General features: G+C 36.0%; 1 pseudogene; it reads right to left on the bottom strand.

Annotated features, from left to right (window-relative positions):
- Nucleotides 1-240: 240 nt before the first annotated feature.
- LOC123812570 lies at nt 241-18,927 on the bottom strand (annotated as a pseudogene).
- Nucleotides 18,928-18,938: the final 11 nt, after the last annotated feature.

Genomic DNA, 18,938 nt, shown 5'->3' with positions numbered 1-18,938 from the left:
AATCACAAACTTGGGACCTATTTGACAATTTAAAAATATTATCAAAAGGGCCGCTGCATAATTAGGGTTATTATGTGAGGACTTTTATGCTTATCGATGGTGGCAGATGTCATGAAAATTATCACAGACCTTTTTTTGCTCATCAGTTTTCATTAGTGTTTGTGTATTTAATGTGTGGCCCAAGACAACTCTTCTTCTTCCAGTGTGGCCCAGAGACGCCAGAAGTTTGGACCCCCTGAATCACGATGTTGTTGTTAATGCGTTGTCTGTTACATCTTGCTTCCACACGAATTCCTCTGCGTAGCCAGTGCCCAGACTGCAGCCTTCAGCACAGGTGAAGACGGCCAGGATGCCCCAGTCAACCCTCCTGCCCAGCCTGTCGCCTTCAGGCAGTTGAAGAGTTGAGGCATGATATTCTGGAATTCAGATATTCTCTCCGCACTACAGGGGCAATGTGGAATACCCTTTACTTGAGGGATGTTTTTGTCAGAAATCCCCATGAGGGCAATTCCTCCACCATATCTGAGAATCTGTTCTGGTTCCGGGGCTATTTTAGTTTTTAACTTCTGGAAAATTTCATCTTCCCTAGATTCATGTTTTGCCGTGGAATTCAATTCTTCCTCAGGTGCTTCAGCCATGTCCTGTATAATCTGACTCACCTGACATCTGACTCACTTTTTCCTGAAATTTCAGGTGTAATCTCATCTTCTGTTGCTATTATGATTTTGAATTCTGGAAAGTTGTGGTCTGAAACTGTACTGTCCAAATTATCCGAGTGTGTGCAAGCGTGTCTATGTCCCCGTCTCGAGTCCCGTGTCTTGGTGCTCCTCACTGAAGTAATGCACCTTGTGCTATATCTACAATGTGTTTCGGTGCCTAAACAGTGGCAAACCCTGCAGAGAGGAGCCTCAGCCTTGAGCACGTGGATTCTCCCCGTCTCTAGGAGAGGATCCTCAGAAGGTGACTCGCAGGCATAAAAGTCATTTGTCCTGGGCAACTAATTTATAAACACCTGTTGGAGAACTGCTCACTGCCCAGCTGCCCTGTCCCCGCTGCCTCCGCAAAGCCCAGCTCCCTTCCCCACGGACCCCCCAGTGCTGCCAAGACCATGCACCACACCATTGGAAGGCAAAAGTGGGCCATCTGACATCTTTATTTTTTATCAGCCAAGGATTAAACAAATTGTAGTGTACCCATTACAATGGGACCCCACTCAGCCATAAAAATAAACAATTATTAATATACCCAATAACATGAATAAGTCTCAATGAGTGAAAGATGCAAGCAACGAAACAGTCTATACTATATTATTGCATTTATATAGAAGTATATAAATTGCAAATTAATCTATGGTAATGGAGAGTAAGTCAGCAGTTGCCTGATGAGGGACACAACCTTATGGTGTGAGGAAGGGGCTGCAAAGGGCAAGAAGAAACTTGGCAGTGACAGAATCGTGTTATATTGGTGTGTCTATAGTATCACAGATGAATCTATATGCCCAATCTTATCACGCTGAACTCTAGTTATGTGAGTATATAATTATGGGGGTTTCTTCTTTAATTATACCTTAACAACCTTTGCTTTAATATTTATATATATATTAAAACACATGCTACTGGCTTTACTTAATCTTTTCTCACTGCAAAGTTTAATTTTCCATGGGGGCTCAAAAGTCAATATTGGATATTGGTCATCGTGAACTGTATCAGACCCTACCTTGAACTATTGAGGCATGGGAGGTTGTTTCCCTGTTTCGATCGATCTGAAGACAGATATACTGATCTTTACTGACGTACTGATATTGTCCAGAAGCTCAAAGTGTGAAATGGTGCTGCATGAAGTGAATTGAAGAGACAATTTAATTGGCACTATTATCTTCCTGTTAACCTCCATATATTCGCTACCAACATCGAGATGCATCTTTAAATTAAATTAAAGAGAAACCATCAGTCCAGTCTAACCCCACTTTCAGGTTACTAACCTGGGAGCCTAGCTATGAACATGGATTGAAAAATATGGGCCTGAGATTTTTAAAGGGTATTGGGGACTTTTTCTTAGTCAAGCTCCTTTGATGAATACTCTGCCTTGAGCCCTTGAAAGAGATTTTGTTCCATTTATTTTCAATCAAAGGATTATTGAAAACTTAAATTCCGGCCACATTGTATGTTGAAGTTTATGACGTCTTAAAGTTTATGGCTCTCCAAGTGTGAGGACTGAGAAAGACAACCAAATATAAAGCAACAAAATAGAAGAGCTTTGACAAGTTATAGAAAAGAACTGATAACGAAAATCAGAAAGCATACAGGGACCATTTGCAATGTAAATATTTTAAAATAAATTATTTTCTCAAAAATGGATATTAATTCCATATGAGCAGCCCTGATTTTGACTGTCAGGGCTCACAGGGTACAGACTCTAGGATATAGTTATACAAACAATAATTTGGTCAAACCTGGCTGGTGTGACTCAGTGGATTGAGCACTGGCCTCAATCCACTTGCAGTTGAGGGTTGCTGGTTCAATTCTCAGTCAGGGCACGTGCCTGGGTTGCAGGCCAGGTCCCCAGTAGGGGGCGCATGAGAGGCAATGGAGCAATGTTTCACACATCAATGTTTCTTTCTCTTTCTCTCTCCCTTCCCCACTCTTGAAAAATAAGTAAGTAAGTAAATAAAAAGGATAATATTTTAAAAACAAAAACAAAAAAGAGTTTGTGAGAACTCCTTTTGAGGAGTTCTCACAAACTCCTCAAAAGGAATTCTTGCTCCAGCCTTACAGATAATGGACAGGCCACCTAACCTGCACAAAACCGTAACAGTCCAAGCCTTCAGGAAACTCACTCCTTGGGTGCAGTCAATAAAGAGTTCAAACTACCTCATGCACTTTAAAAGTGTGTTTCTAGCACTAAAAGTCTTTTTTTCAACAATGAATTCATTCCCATCTATTTCCTTTTTGTCAACACTAAGTGTGTGGATAATGTACTTATTTTGCAAACAATCTATGCTTTTTGTCTAGAATAAGCCAGCTTTCACTATGACCTAGTAAATACTGTATATCAGTACTAACTTTAAATATTACTTTTCATAACACTAATTACGAGAGAGGTACAGCTGTACTCATTTTTTAGATGAAAAATTATTTTAAAAATATGCTTTCCTTAAAGAGGCAATATTAGAGTCCATTTAAAAACTCAAGAATCCTTAAATGATCAGATCATTAATATCACTGTCTTGGGAAAAAAGAAATGGTTTCACAGATAGAAAAAGGGGCTAGTGCATCAATTTAATGGAGCAAAAATTTTACCAACTTCACAAAAATTATGCATGAGAATTTGGTTGGCATTCTCAGTTCAGATAGTTCTTGATGGTATTTGCTTAGTTTGCTTGAAGTGTTTTTATATAATTTATACAACTTAATCCCAACAAATACTTTATAAAGGTAGAGTGAGAAACATTATGAGTAATCTTTTATACCTAAAAAAATAAAGCTTAAAAATGGTGATGTTTACGACATATTTATTTAACAGCAAAGCTTTGGGTATGTATATAACTTCGAAACCATAAGCTGTCAGTTTTCCAAACATCTTTTGTCTTACTTTGAAGAAAAACATTGGTGTATATTGTTAACATGTAAGGAGCAAGCACTTGGAAGCCATTATTATTGTAACTTCTATGCATATATTATCTCTTAAGATCTTGGAACTATTGACAAATTTATTCTTCTTGCAGTCTCACAAAGTAGATTAAATGAAGGGACAAACCCATTTTAAAGTGTGGGGATTTGAAGTCTAGGGATGTGATTTGCCGTTGTTCCAATCTGAGATTTGGCCGGGGAATATTCAGAGGGTCCTGAGGCTTGCACTAGCAACCTTCGCGGCTGTACCTGTGTGCACAGCTCTGCGCACCTGTGTGCATGGGACTGGGAGCACAGTGGAGGGGCCGGCAGGCAGCCAACTCTGCTGATAGGAGTCTTCTCTTAACAACATGAGGCAGTCTGCACAATGCCTTTAAGAGTTGGTTGAGCTTGGTTTTCACATTTACTGAAATCTAAACAAGTACTTTTTAATATGTCTATTCTTAAAATTAGCACTTTCTCTTTTAGCTGGAATCCAAATATAAAAACTTGCTTAAAATTTCTTTTACATTAGCAAAACTGTGTAGAGATTTTGCTAATATCTAAAGAAGAATTCTATATAGAATTTTTAAAAATGTCCAACAATACAAAAATGATATAAAAATGAAGACGGTATTATATTAATCTGTTGTGAGGGGTGTATTACATAGAGTTAGATGTTAGAAAAGAAGTTAATATGCCATTGTTTCAAATTATTTTGATATTTTTTCCTTTGGAGTAGGTTCTATATTTTTAGGGTTTGAGCAAGTATAGTCGAGAAAATTGCTTATATGTAATTTTTCTATTACATTAAAAAACTGTATTACTAAGTTTATGCCTCTCACATTTGGTGGGAAAGTTGCCAGGTCGTTGAAGAGGGCAGCTGGTGTGCACTGGCCTCATCTGATATTGCAGACAAACCTTGTGAGCTTAGATTTACTGCAATTAAGGAAGTTTAAATGGAAGAACAGGCATGGGAAAATCAGTGCACTTTTAATTTTTATTACAAACAATTAGATTTTAATGTAAACTAAAATGATATTTCAGATTATATTTGGAGAAAGTCCTGCCATTTACATGTTTAAAACACCAACTTATTACTAATTAGATAATTTAAATTATTTCTTAAGGAAAGAGTCGAGGAGAGAAAGAAGCATTGATATTGATATTTTGCAACTAAGCAGTTGTTGATGATCAAAGATGCCTGCCCATTGATGTTGTACAGAAAATACCAAAGTTTATGCTGAGTGTATATGTATTTCTGAACATTTTTTCTCTGGTACTGTCACTTTCACTTGTAAGGATAAATTTCCTAACTTAGCATTTAAATTGACTAGATTAAAATGTTGTCTCCCAAAAGCATGCATATGTGTGTGTGTGTGTGTGTGTGTGTGTGTGTGTGTGTCCCTCGGGATCATTCTAAGCCTGAACTGCTATGTAGAAATGCGATTTTTCTTCCTACTCTCACATTTTAAAACAGCTCGCACGAATTAGGCAGGGTCTGCCAACTTTTTGGTTTATAATTCTCTCTTTGTGCTGTTGGAGGGGCAAGAGGGAAACAATGTGCCCTTTCTTATCTCCTCTATCATTCTGCATAAACTAGAAGAAAGGTAAATAGAAGGAGGAATGGAAGAAAGAAGAGAGAGGAAGAGAGGCAGGTAGAGAGGGGGGGCGAGACAGAGAAAGATCTTTTCATTTAACAGTTAGCACCTGAGAAAACACCCACTGGATTGAATTTTTTTCATCCCTCTGGCAAACCTGCATATGGCCTTTGTTTGGGTTAGCCTGGATAGGGCTTTGTTTATGTGTGCTAACTGGCCACCTCAGCTGTGACAATTTAAATTTAGGTCACTGTTTATAATTCAAGGTATGTGTGAAAACCAAACAGAGGGCGTTGTTCTAAAGGTAAAGACATTTAGTAAAGAAAAGACAGAGATGGCTTTCTTGAATACAATGACATTTTTAGTTATTTTTTTATGTCTTGATCTATTTCCCCAAGGGTATCCTTTGGGGTCACCAGTGAAGAGGAACTGAAAGAATCCTAAACATCCCCATGGGTCTCTATTGATTCTCCAGATGTATCTTTTCAAGTAGTTTTCCATTTGTAGAAAGGGCAACCATACTTTAATTATTATTTAACTCCTTATGTTTTATCCAAACTATGTGTCAAATAACTATTTTTTTTCCTTGTTTTACTCATATGTAGCCTTTCTTTACTCATATAAATCCTACCAAAGGTTGGTTGTCCAACTTCAGGTTTAATTTAAAAATGTAAATGGCTGGCTCCTTACTTTACTCTGTTCTATTGTCTATTATTTCTTACTCCACAGAACAATGATTATCCTTAAATACTACACATTCATCCCCTTTGTTTGTGTCTGTGGAGCCCCGCACTCTCAGAGCTTGGGATACACACCTGTCATGAAATACAAACTCCAGACATACCGATATGATAGACTTTCCCTAAAAGTCAGGTTTGTCCATTCAGTCTACCAAGGAATTTATAGCACAAATAGATCCCTTGTTTCTCCTGTTTTAAAATAAGAAATTAGAGTCTCTTGAGTTCTAGTTTCTGTAAGAACAGAGAAGAAACAAACACTCAGCTAATGTTTAGTATCCATATGCTTCAATAAAGTGACCAGATGTCTTGCATTTGTCAAGAGGGACAGAGAACCATTTTTTTCTCTCTCACTTCTGATTATTTCCTTCAAAAAGTTTATCATGGATGCATTTTGTGCTATTACTGGCTCTCCTTGCAATTCTTATTCATGCCTTGCTCTAAGAGTATCATAACTGATAACTTCATGCTTTGTAGTTGGGACTTGAGGAAAATAAAAGTCTATTGTCCTTTTTGGGTTCTGTAGTTCATTGTATAAAAACTTGTAGCAGAATTCTCATCCTGCCTATGTAGTCATGTAAAGTAAATTAATAATGTAAAGCAGGTGTGACCCTGTTTTTTAAAATACTGAGCTTTGACACCTTTTAAAAAACCTTTTAAGCACTGAATTTACATAAGAAAATGTGATCTCATTATATAGTAAATACTGTCAGGAAAAAGTGTCCAAGAATTGGAAATGGGAGAAAGAGATTACAGGAAGTCCTTCAAATGGAATGCTGGGTGTTGTCTGTCAGACTCTTCAATGCTTATCAGATTCTTAAAGGGTGAGCACCTTTGAGTAACTTTTAATTTATTTGATCAGGTATTTGTAAACATTTAGCCTCAGAATATCATGACATTCTTAACAGGAAATTATTAACAAAATAAAGCGACAACCTACAGAAGGGGAGAATATATTTGATGACATCTCTGGTAAGGGGTTGATATCCAAAATTTGTAAAGAACTTACAAAACTCAACACCAAAAAAAAAACCAAGCAAGCCAATTAAACAATGGGCAAAGGACCTGAGTAGACACTTTTCCAAAGAGGCCATACAGATGGCCAATAGACATATGAAAAGATGTTCAACATCACTAACCATCAGAGAGATGCAAATTAAAACCACAGTGAGATATTATCTCACACCTGTCAGAATGGCTGTCATCAGTAAATCAACAAAGAACAAATGCTGGTGAGGGTGCAGAGAAAGGGAAACACTTGCACTGTTGGTAGGAATGAAGATGGGTACAGCCACTGTGGAAAGCAGTATGGAGATACCTCAAAAAATGAAAAATGGATCTGACTTTAGACCCAGCAATCCCACTTCTGGGAATATATTCAAAGAAACCCAAAACACTAATTTGAAAGAACACAAGCACCCTTATGTTCATTGCAGTGTTATTTACAATCACCAAGATATGGAAGTAACCCATGTGTCCATCAGTAGATGAATGGCTTAAATAACCATGGGACATTTACACAATAAAATAGTACTTGGCAGTAAAGAAAGAAGAAAATTTTGCCCTTTGCAACAGTATGGATGGACCTGGAGAACATTATGCTAAGTGAAATAAGTGAGTCAGAGAAAGACAATGAGCATATGATTTCACTTTTACGTGGAATCTAATGAACAAACTGAACTAAAAAAAAAGTGGGGATAGACTCATAGATGGAGAACAGGATGAGAGCTATAGTGGAGGGGAGGTTAGAGGGTGAAGGGATTGAGCAAAAAGGAAAAAAGGACTCAAGGACATGGGCAAAATTGTGGTGATTGCTGGGGGTAGGGGGATATAAGGGGACTAGATGGTAATGGAAAATGATACAATAAAGATTAAATAAAAAAATTGAGGACCTCATAAACAGTTTTGTTTATATTGGTTTTGTCTATAGATATTTAACATAAACATCAAAACTAAGAAGTTAAAATATATATTTGTTAATTTATTTTAAATAACAATAATAAATCCATCATCTGTTAATATAGGCACCTGCTTTTCTTTTTAGTCCTCCCCTGAGGAAATGTTTTTATTGATTTTAGAGAGAGGAAGAAGGGGAAGGAGGGAGGGAGAGAGACAGACAGACAGACAGACATTGATTGGTTGCCTCCCGTATGTCTCCTGATTAGGGATTGAACCCACAATGTAGGTATGTGTCCTGAACAGAAATTGAGCCTGCAACCTTCTGGTGTACAGGACAACACTCTAACCAACTGAGCCACCTGGCCAGGGCAGCACCTCCTTATTTTTATGAAAATAATTATATTTTCCAAAATAAAATGTTTAAGGGAAGAGCAACATTATTTCACAGTTTCACAAATTTCCTTAATGTCTGGCTTGATGGAAGACAGCTGGATTCTCATGTCTGCTTCTGCTTTCAATTCATTGCAGTCTGTTTTTTTTTTTGGTTGGAATACATTAAAAAATATCTAACCCCACATAGATATGTAGTTAGAAATAGGAGGAGTATTTCAAGAGCTCTTCCATACAATTTTGCATGTTCTTCTTTGATATGAAACCTTGGTGGACGAGTGGTAGCTTCTTGAAGGTTAGTGGCAATGTGGAATCTGAAGCCATACCAATGTGTTTCTCAAACTGTTCATTTTAAATTTATGTATCTTGTACTTTAAATGGATCTCCTATGTATGTTGGATAATATAACATTGTTGTTTTGAAATATAAACATGAAGATATCCATCACACAATTTTTGTGATAGAGAAGGATTGGAAATAACCTAACTTAGATTTTCCTTATAGAAAACTTGTTCAACTGTGAGAATACCAAAAAACCCCACAAAGATTATTTTACACCCATTAAAATACTATGTGCATATGTGTGTATCTAATGTCAGAAATAGATATAGATGGGCTGCTGCAGAATGGAAAATTTCATTATAGAGCTGCATTATAGCATAGTTATGTTCATAGAATGTTGTATATACATGCCAGCATAGATAGGTAGATGAAGTTTTGAAGGAAATTTTCCAAAATGTTAATCACAAATATCTCTGGGTTGAGAGATTTGGGGGCATGTTGATAGAAGTGTACATAAATTTTTATTGTTAGAGAAAACAATAAAGCTATTTTCTTCTTGGAAAATTAAAGTCAGTTTTGTTTTTAAAAATTGAAAATAATGCCTTTTATCTTGATAGTCAATGTTGGCAAGAGTTCAAAGCAAGACATTGCTAGTGTGCCATTAGTAAAAGTATTAATACAATCTTCCTGAGCAGAAATTTGGTTGAAAACTCTTAAATTTTATACTTGCTAATTTAATCAGTTTACTTCTACTAATTAATTTTACAGAAATACTCGCAGATATACTCAAAGACTTATGTATTGGGTTGGCCAAAAAGTTCATTTAGATTTTTTGGACAATGGCTCTAATAGTGCTTACTGCAGTTGTCTTCAGCTTCATTTGAAACGATTTTGTTAGACTCTATTGTGACAGCTGTCATATCAGTGTGCATTTAAAAAAATCAAAATTGGTAAATTTTTGTGCAGCCACTTTAATATTGAAGATGGAAAGAAATATGCAACATTTTTAGCATATTATGCTTTATTATTTCAAGAAAGATAAAAATGCAAGTAAAACACAAAAAAGATTTATGCAGTGTGTGGAGAAGGTTCTGTGACTGATTGAATGTATCAAAACTGTTTTGTGGAGTTTCCTGGTACTATTTTGCCTAAATAATTCCTTGCTGTGGGGCTGTCGTATGCAGTTGTTAGAAGTTGTTTAGCAGCACCCCTGGCCTCTACCCACTAGAAGCTAATAGCAGGGGATAGCTGACGTACTCAAAGTATCAATAAAGTTATTGGTGAAAATGGAAAATGTGTCTTTTACTTTATGGAAAAAACTAAATGGACTTTTTGGCCAACACAATAAAACATTAATGCCAAACAATAGGAAATGATTTGAGTATATTATGGTGCATCCACTTGATATGATGTCATGCAGAGGATGCTGTGAATCACTCTTGTATTTTGTCTGTTTGAATGCCTGTAACTACAGGCTGCTGGGACTCAGGAAAGGAAGCTATGAGAAGTTGAGAAATAGGGGCCATGCTCATCTTTTCCTCTTTTTGGTTGGTTTTGTGGGATTTGTTGCCTCACCATTTCTTTTTTGATTCTTCTTGGACTTCTAGTCTCCACTATTCTTTGCCTTTAGTTGCCTGCACTCTGGTTTATTAGTGACCCATGATTCCAAGTGTTACTTAGAGTTACAGGTGCACATTCTTCTACCTTTCTTATAATATTTTATTTCTGAGATTCCAAAATACTATTTCAAAAACCATCGATAGCAAGAAAGAATAGTTTTTGTTTTTAAATTTATTTTTAAGCTACATTTGAGATACAATATTACATTAGTTTCAAATGTAGAACATAGTGATTAGACATTTATATAGCATATGCCGTGATTACCCTGATATGTCTAGCACCCATCTGACACTATAAGTAGTTATTAGAATATTATTGACTACTTCCTTATGTTGCACTTTACATTGCTGTTAATATTTTTATAACTGGCAATTTATATTTCTTAATCCCTTTCATCATTTTCACCTATCCCCCAGCCTCCTCCTGTCCAGCACCATCGATTTATTCTCTGTATCTATGAATTTGTTTCAGTTTTGTTTATTCATTTTGTTTTTTTTAGATTGCAGATTTCAGTGAGATCATATAATATTTGTATTTCTCTGACTTATTTCATTGAGCATAATTCCTTCTAAATCTTGTTGTTACAAATAGCAAGGTTTTGCTCTGTTTTATAGCTGAGAAGTATTCCATTGTACACATGTACCACCTGTTCTTTATCCCATTGTCTATTGGTAAACACTTAGATGGCTTCCATATCTTGGCTATTGTAAATAATGCTGCCATGAACACAGTGAGAGGGGATAGAAAAAAGTTAGGGAAAGCTCCCAACAAGTGGAATGAGAAAGCTGGTGTGGACATCATAGGCCAATGGGCCACTAGGTCTTCTCACCTCTGTGAGTGATCAAAGGGAAACAGTTTATGGCAGGAAACTCCTCCATCACAGCAGAAGTCAACAACAACATGAACTGGCTAAAACCAGATCAATCCAAGATAGAGGAAAAATTGACCAGGATCAACCCCAAAGCTCATTTTATCAACATTATAAGGAAAACTGACACTACAAGTACAGGAGGGACCAAGGGAGTTGAAAGCCATGACACTCTGGAAGGGACCACAGTAGGAGCAAGAACCCCTGTCAGCCATAAAGTGGAGTCAGAATTTGAAGTCACAAAGTTCAGAAACAACCCACCCTTGGGAACATGTAACATCCTAAGAACTGACTGACTGGGGTGCACAACTCACTCCCTGGTTGGCCCATGTCCACTTGGACTCTCCCTTATTTCATGGGGAGGTGGCTGTGAGACTTGCAATCAGGGGGACAGCAGATGGCAGCAGCCAGTACTGGGATTGACCCCCTCATCCTGTCTCCAAGAACTCGTGGCCTATCCTCTTTTCTTTACCTAAATAAAATTTGCTTTAGCTCCCAATTGGACTTGCCCTTGAATTCTTTCCTGTGTGAGTCAAAATCCTGGAGATCCCAGACAGTGCCAGGTCAGGGCTGCCTAGGCATGGAATGGTCCAGTGATGACAGGAGTGTATATATCTTCTCAAATAACTGTTTTTGGCAATACCGAGACAGGAGGAGAAAAAAACAAAAGAAAAAACATTTAGAAAGCCAACTAGAAAATGATTTTTATCTTAATCATAAGTTTTCATCTTAACGCCACACAATTTTTCATCTTAATTATAAAATTATTTTACTGTCCAACAAAATTTCTACACCTCCATTGTAAAAAGACAGTTTCACTTTCTCCAGACAATGTTTTCTGATTTCATTTCATTCATTACATTTTGTTACTATGAAAAATCTAAATCTAAATCTAAAGAACATTTAAATATATCTCTCACTAAAAGCAAAGAGGAAAAGCAGCAGCAAAAAAAACAAAAACAAAAATAAAATAGCTGTCTCTCACTGAAATAACTAGTAAAATATTGTTTTAATTTCTTGGCCTCTACAATAATTTCTATTGTTGTTGTTTAAGTCATATGCACGTAAGAAGGATTTAAAGTGATGTACATTTTGGAAGAAAGTTCACAGGATTTGGGGATTGGTTCATGTAGATTCACCCACTCTAGTTTTATTTAGGTTAGATTTCAAGTGAATCTAAAATTTCTAAACAAGGCCTGCTCTTGTTGCCAATAGTTGCATGGTTTGGAGTGTAAACTATTATTATCCCTAATGGTAACAAAAGCAAGCACTATGCATTTCGAAGTATTCACTGCACAAAAATGCCTAATGACATTTTTCAACTTTGAAAGAATTGCTTTTATGGTATATGAATTTGAATATACTGAGCTAAATGGCTGGTTTTATAAAATTTTAGAATTAGTAAGATGGAAACAAATAATTTTAGTACTATTGAAAAAATATGACCACTTATTATTATGGAAAAATAAAAAATTATACATTTTTATCATGTGTTAAATCACACATGTTTTTATGTGCCCTAAAAGAATCTGAATACTATTGAGGAAATGATTTTTCAAAAAAGTGCTTTGTTTTATATTCATGCATGTACATTGGAGTGTTTTTTTTCTCTCCATTTGCCTTTATATTTTAACAGCAAACTATGTTGCTTTCCAGTTATATCTCTTATAATGTCGTGCTAAAGAAAAGCCCCTGCAACCTATATGCAGAGTATTTGGGATGAAATGAGAGGCAGATTCATGATGAATTCATTGTATTTACACAGCACTTTATATTTAAAGTTATTTACATGCAGTGTTTCATTGCTCATCAAAACAATTCAATTGTGCAAACAGCATCTACAGTGGTCAGATGGTCACACCGTGGCCCAGATTGACTAACAGTTGCTAGTTAAATGAGGGGTTTGAGAAAAGCATCCCGCTCTCCTGACCTCCTATCAGATGCTTTATTCATGACCACACTGAGGGAGAAGATCATTAGCTCAAATACTGGAGGCTATCATGACATGAATCTTTGCTCATAACTGACCTAAATTATTCTGATCTACAACTGTTTAAATTAAAATTCAACAAATAGTTGCTCAATTTCATTTTATGCTGACTATAGAGACCTGGCCTGGGAGAGCCTAAAAAGGGAATTTATTACTCAGAAAATAAAGAAAAGCTTTTATTGAATTGAATTAAAGTGATTCATTTATTTTTTCTTCTTTAAAGATCTTTTCATTGATTGTTATTTTAGAAAATCCCTTAGGAAATTCTTTATAAATGAATGAGGTTGATTTTGTGATAAAACTAAGTTCTGCTACTTACTTTTTTCCTCCCTTGCAGTGCTTGGAACTTTTTTCCTCTTCACGTGTACTTTTACTTCATCTGTACACCCCCAAGTAGACTTCCTCATTTTTTCCACCCTTTAGTCTCTTTTCTACTCACCTCAGATAGGCTTACTGCAAAGATACATTTCAACCCTGTAGTAGGGTATTTACAAGTAAATTTTTTTTAAAAAGAGTAATGTATTTAATATTATTCCAGTATTGATTCTGCCTTGATAAGCATATATTGTGCTGAAAAAAACTTTTATTTTAGTCAATTTTTGATCAGTTCCTCATGCTCCTGAAGAAAATCTTTTGAGATTTTACTAAGTGTAGGTAGGGTTTTATCCTACATACTAGGACTTAAAAGATGAGTAGACCTAGTCCATGATGGGGAGAAGCCTTGAGTTGAGTACAATCTTCTAATTTAGTATGTTGGCATGTTTATTTTTGGCTTATTTCCAGATTTTTACCAGAATTTTTAATAGGCTTTTGATTTAGCCATGGCTCTGTGACTAACACTCCACACAATGGAATTTCATTGGCTGCATTCATTGGAAGGGAAAGGATGAGTTAGATAGACAGATCAATAGGCCTTCATGGGTAATAAAAGCCACTTTAATAAAGAATGGATTGCTTACACAGATTCAGTACTGTCAAAGGTGGAAGAGTTCAAGTCTGAAGAACCATGATTAGCTATGTATTGAAGGAAAATTACAACTCAATTTCTGACATTTTGTCTGGTTTAATTCCTATTTTTTTCTTTTTAAAAAACTGGTTTGAATTTCCTAGCTTCTATCACTACACAACTTCTTTCTTCTTAGTTAAAAAGAATACTATTTTGAAGAGCTTTATATAAAGCATTTCTGACACATATCGATGCTAAGGTTTTTTCATAATCATTATTTTAGATTAGTTGATGAAATATTAAAATTTTGTCTAGATGTGAAGTAGGATTTTTTTCCCAAGATTTCCAAATAGTTATGGAAAACAATGAAACCCTATATTTTATTGGCCAAGAGCTATAAGGATTTGAACCTTTAATCAAGAATTGCTAAATGTTTCCGTTTATAAATTGTTTATAAGTTTCCTAGGGATCCCCGCCCAAATCTGTTCCACTTGAATGTAAGGGCTGGTTCTCTGCTTACAGTCCCCTAGACAGTACCGGCTTCTATGGTTCACATGTGACTGAAGCCAAAATGAGATGAGAGCGATCTGATCATGTGCAGACATGTTTGAACATTGCTGGTATGGGTCCGCTCAGAGTTACTGAGCTTTCACTTGAGATGGAACCTGGAAGTGTGTTTCAAATGACATTCTATCTCCTCTTCTGCTTGTCTCTGAAAACACTTGCCTGTCTCTTTTAGCCGGTACAACACATAAAGTCTTCCAGGAGGGCGGGTGGGCAGGCAGACACAGGGCTTGGTTCTCAGCCAGCTTTGTTCCAACACAGCTGTAAGAGTGCCACATTCATGAAGCTAATGCTCTTTTTCTGGGCCTTCTACAGGATTCCAAGTTTTCTTTCCAGATGGCTGTGTGGCTTCAGCTCCACCGGCAGGCTGCTGCCTTTATCTGCCCAACGAAAGACACATCTGCTTGACAATGGAATGTTAGCATAGCATTTCTAATAACAATACCAAGAAACATGCAACTAGAGATATATATGTAAAAGACAATCTTGTGAGGTTAATAGTTGGTGTGGAAATTTTTTCTTGGCTATCCATCCTAAAAAATGAAATACCCTATCTTTAATGTCAGGAGAATATGTTCTTTCATGTAAGCATTCAGTTAGTTATTGAAAAATCATTTGCTGAGAACCATTCACTGTTTGTCTCTGTGCTAGTTGCTGGAGATACAGAAACAAATAAGACGTCTCATTTTGATAGGCCATAGACTTGTAAACATGTTGGAGACAGATGAGGAGAGTAACAAAAGAGGTGAGAGTAACCAGCATCGTTCTGAGGAGAGAAAACTGTAGAAGCATGTAAGGAAGGTCCACAGAGGAAAGGATTTTTGGCTGAGCATGTGCTGTTTTTGACTTATTTGTTCTTGTTTCTCATTGTCTCCTAAAGTGAAGGAAATTTACCAGACCCAATTTAACATTCATAGTTTTAACTACACATAAGTGATCTCTTTTAATCCCTCCCACAAATGTCTGGCAGATACGTGTTAATTCTTTTTACATATGAGAAAGTTGACCCTCAGAGATTCAGTGACTTACTCAAGGTCACGTAACTAGTATAGTACATAACTAGAAATTGGAGAAACTGTAGCTAAAATACTTGCTTGGCACCAATTCTTCTGCCTTTTTCACCAACATGCTGTCTCTGCTTAATGGTATTTTGGCTTCATAGCCATAATATTTCGTGACTTAAAGTCAGCTCACAACTGATTATCCAATTTGATTTTAGTTGATCCAAATGCTAAAGAATGTGCTCTTGTTTTTTATTGCAAGTATTAAAAGAACAAAGAAAATTACACAAGTAATGTTTGTTATGTAATTATTAAACACCAGACCCAGTATTTGTACCGCACTTGAGTGGTTTAGCTCACCATAATTTTATAATGTGGCTGTTTCATTTCCATTTTACAGATAAGCAAACTGAGTGAGTCTTGGAGTAATGAAGTTGTTTGCCCAATGGTGCACTCTGGGCATGTAGAAGCACTTGGGTTTAGTCCTAGCAGTCTGATTCCAGAGCTCAGGAACTTTACCACCATGTTCTAATATTCGGTAAGACACAGCTTTAGTCCTTCTATGATGGTTCAGGAATCAATGAAATAGATGATCCAAGCTTTTTGGAGACCTTTTCTGGACTTTTAAGAAATATGATTATTCTACTGTATAAACCTGAATGAAAAGTAGAAAAGATGTGGTATTGGGAAACCTATACTATGCTTTCTATCCAAGCACCACTTTATATCCCCACTCCTGTCTGTTTGAAAACACAAGAGGTTGTAATGGCTTCAAATTTATGCATAACATATTACATATTAGTAATGGCTATTTAGATAGCAAAGCAAGTGTATTGAGGGTGAGTTGGACACTTTCACATCCATCCCTTCTGTTCACATTGTCTGATAAGTGCTTTCCCCAAAATAGAGTGGTAATACTTTGGTCCTATCACTTGGTTCACCTTCTAGATTTGGTCAAGAAGTAGGAGGATCTATCTCTTCAACATTTCAAATTTGTTTGTATTTTTCTATCTTCAAAGGGTTTCTGGATTTTTCTCTGCAGAGCATGCAGGAAAAGGAGGATGAAAGTTGGGAGGAAAAAGAGAAGAAAGAGAGAATATAAATTCAAGGAGACTGAGAATCAGGGTGCTTTTTTTGATGCATGACTTTGAATTGGGTTTCATGGAGTGCTAAATCAGAGTGTGGTCATCTGGTAGAGTTAGAGATGTCTGAATTCTCAGAGGAACATAACGGTTCATGTGTCATTTTACACAGTAAGAAATATTAGTGATGAAAGGATTTTGTGGAGGAGTCAGCCATTTAGTGCAGCAAATGCTCTGGTTCTTGTTCATTAAATCAAACAAACAAACAACAACAACCACAAAGCTCAAAATATAAACACTCACTATGACACTTAGAATGGACTTCTAGAATATCTGTTATAAAATTATTTTTACTATAATAGTAAATAGTAAATAGTAAAATAGTAAAAATATAATATTTTTACTATAATATTTTACAATAATAGAGGGTAAAACTTTTTATTTGATAAGTTATCTTTTCTTAGCATCATACTGATAAGAAATATCCAAGGGGCAATTAGAGAAGCTGGTAGAAGGGCGAGGGATCTAGATGCTCTATGAAGATTCTTCATCCAATTACTGGATTGTTTCTCTCTATTCATGTGATGAAGTTCAGGGATCTAACTAGAGCTGAAAAACTAAAGGGTTACCCTTCATCCCAATTGGAAGGCCAGATTTTGTAGCAGATATAGTATATGGATTAAATAGAAATGGAAAGTCAGAGGACGTCCATTCACCTGACAGATGAATGTGTCAGGCTAAGGGTGTGAGAGGTATTCCATGAGTTAGGATCAAAGAACAAATCTTAAACCTAAGAAGAAAGAAGATCATTGTTGGCTCAGGGTGGCACTGGATTTAATCAGACACCTTATATTGAAGGTATATATTTATGTTGAAAATAAATTGAATATTGAAGTTCTTTCTGAATATTAAAGTTATTTCCTGCAGGCTTCATTTTCCTAATAGTCAAATTAATAACAGTTTCCTAACCAGGTAATTCAAGGGAGTCATGTTAGCATAAAATGAACATGTCTCACAAATTTTCTTGATAGTGGTAAATGTCCACATTCTCAAGCTCTTATTATGAAATTAGTTCTAAAATTTTCAGTTGTATTTTCTGTTGTTGCAGGATATGACATGAATCATATTTAACATGGGAGTGCTATTTACCCCAATTAATTCAAAATTTTTCTGTATCTTCTGGACTGGTTAAGAACTTCATTTTCTGGGACTGGAATAATGCTTTCAGAAAGGTGCATGGAATATAACATTGTAGCTTGCTCCCCCAAAACAAATATGTGTATATAGTAAAATGAACTTGAATAGCTGGCAAATACCTGCTTAGAAGTTGTTCTTATTTTAAAATAAAACATGAGACTAACTGAATTACTATTGATTTCAGTTTATTTCTTTTGGAATTGCAGAATTATATTTTTTGCTGCCATTATATGAAAGTAATTTTTAAAGTGTTATCTTGAAATAGAAATATATATCTTAAGTGCTAGTGCAAAATTAAAAGAGCACTTTTTAACACCATCAGAGAGAAAGGCCGAGAGAGAAAGGTTATGCGGGGAAGGGGCACAGGATGACAATTAGATAAATGTGATAAGTAAAGGGAAAGCATGTGTATAGAACTGATTTCTGAATTATTCTGCTTTGTTCTTCCACAGAAACAGAATGTGCTGTGTCACATGAAGTCACTAAAATCATAAATTCTCATATCTTCTTGAGGAAAAATTATGTAGAATCTGATTAAAAAATAATGTGCTGATCAAAACAGGAGATTAGCAGAGAGTATCATTGCCTTTGGTCATTCTTCAATATCATCTCTGATTCTAAGGTTATTAGTCACTCATTTGTAATGAGGTATCTCATCTCCTATGCCAATCACCGTGATAAAATCCCACAAGAATCTATACTGCCTCCCAGAGCACCATCAAAACACAAAGATTGACATGCCCTTGTGATCAAGTTGTGTACAAAATATATAATACATTCACCTAAAATGAAGTAATTTTATATCTCTGTCACTAGACTTAATTGGGTAGTTATGTGACTTACAAGAAAGTTGTCTTTGATGTATTTAAGGCAAAGTTAAACTTATTGAGAATCCTCCTACTTGGAGTGAAATTGTGAAAAGATAAGCTTTACACAGAAAGCAATGTCCTAATCATTTCCAGAATCTGTTTCTCTTTCTCAGCTATTGCTTTTGGGTGAAGTGTGCTTTCTCTTGCCTTATCTTGAAGTAGAATTTCAGTTGTGCTGGTGACACAGTGATTCATAGGAGAGACATCCTCCCGGCATCCCCGGAACCCAAGCAGAGCCGGTAAGGTCAGGCCTGTGGTAATTAGTGGTTCCATACCCAAGATAC

Source organism: Phyllostomus hastatus, unplaced genomic scaffold, assembly GCF_019186645.2.
Source record: "Phyllostomus hastatus isolate PE091 unplaced genomic scaffold, TTU_PhHast_1.1 phas_scaffold_93, whole genome shotgun sequence".
Lineage (NCBI taxonomy): Eukaryota > Metazoa > Chordata > Mammalia > Chiroptera > Phyllostomidae > Phyllostomus > Phyllostomus hastatus.
The sequence above is the reverse complement of the archived record's forward strand: the minus strand, read 5'-3'. Positions and strand labels throughout refer to the sequence as shown.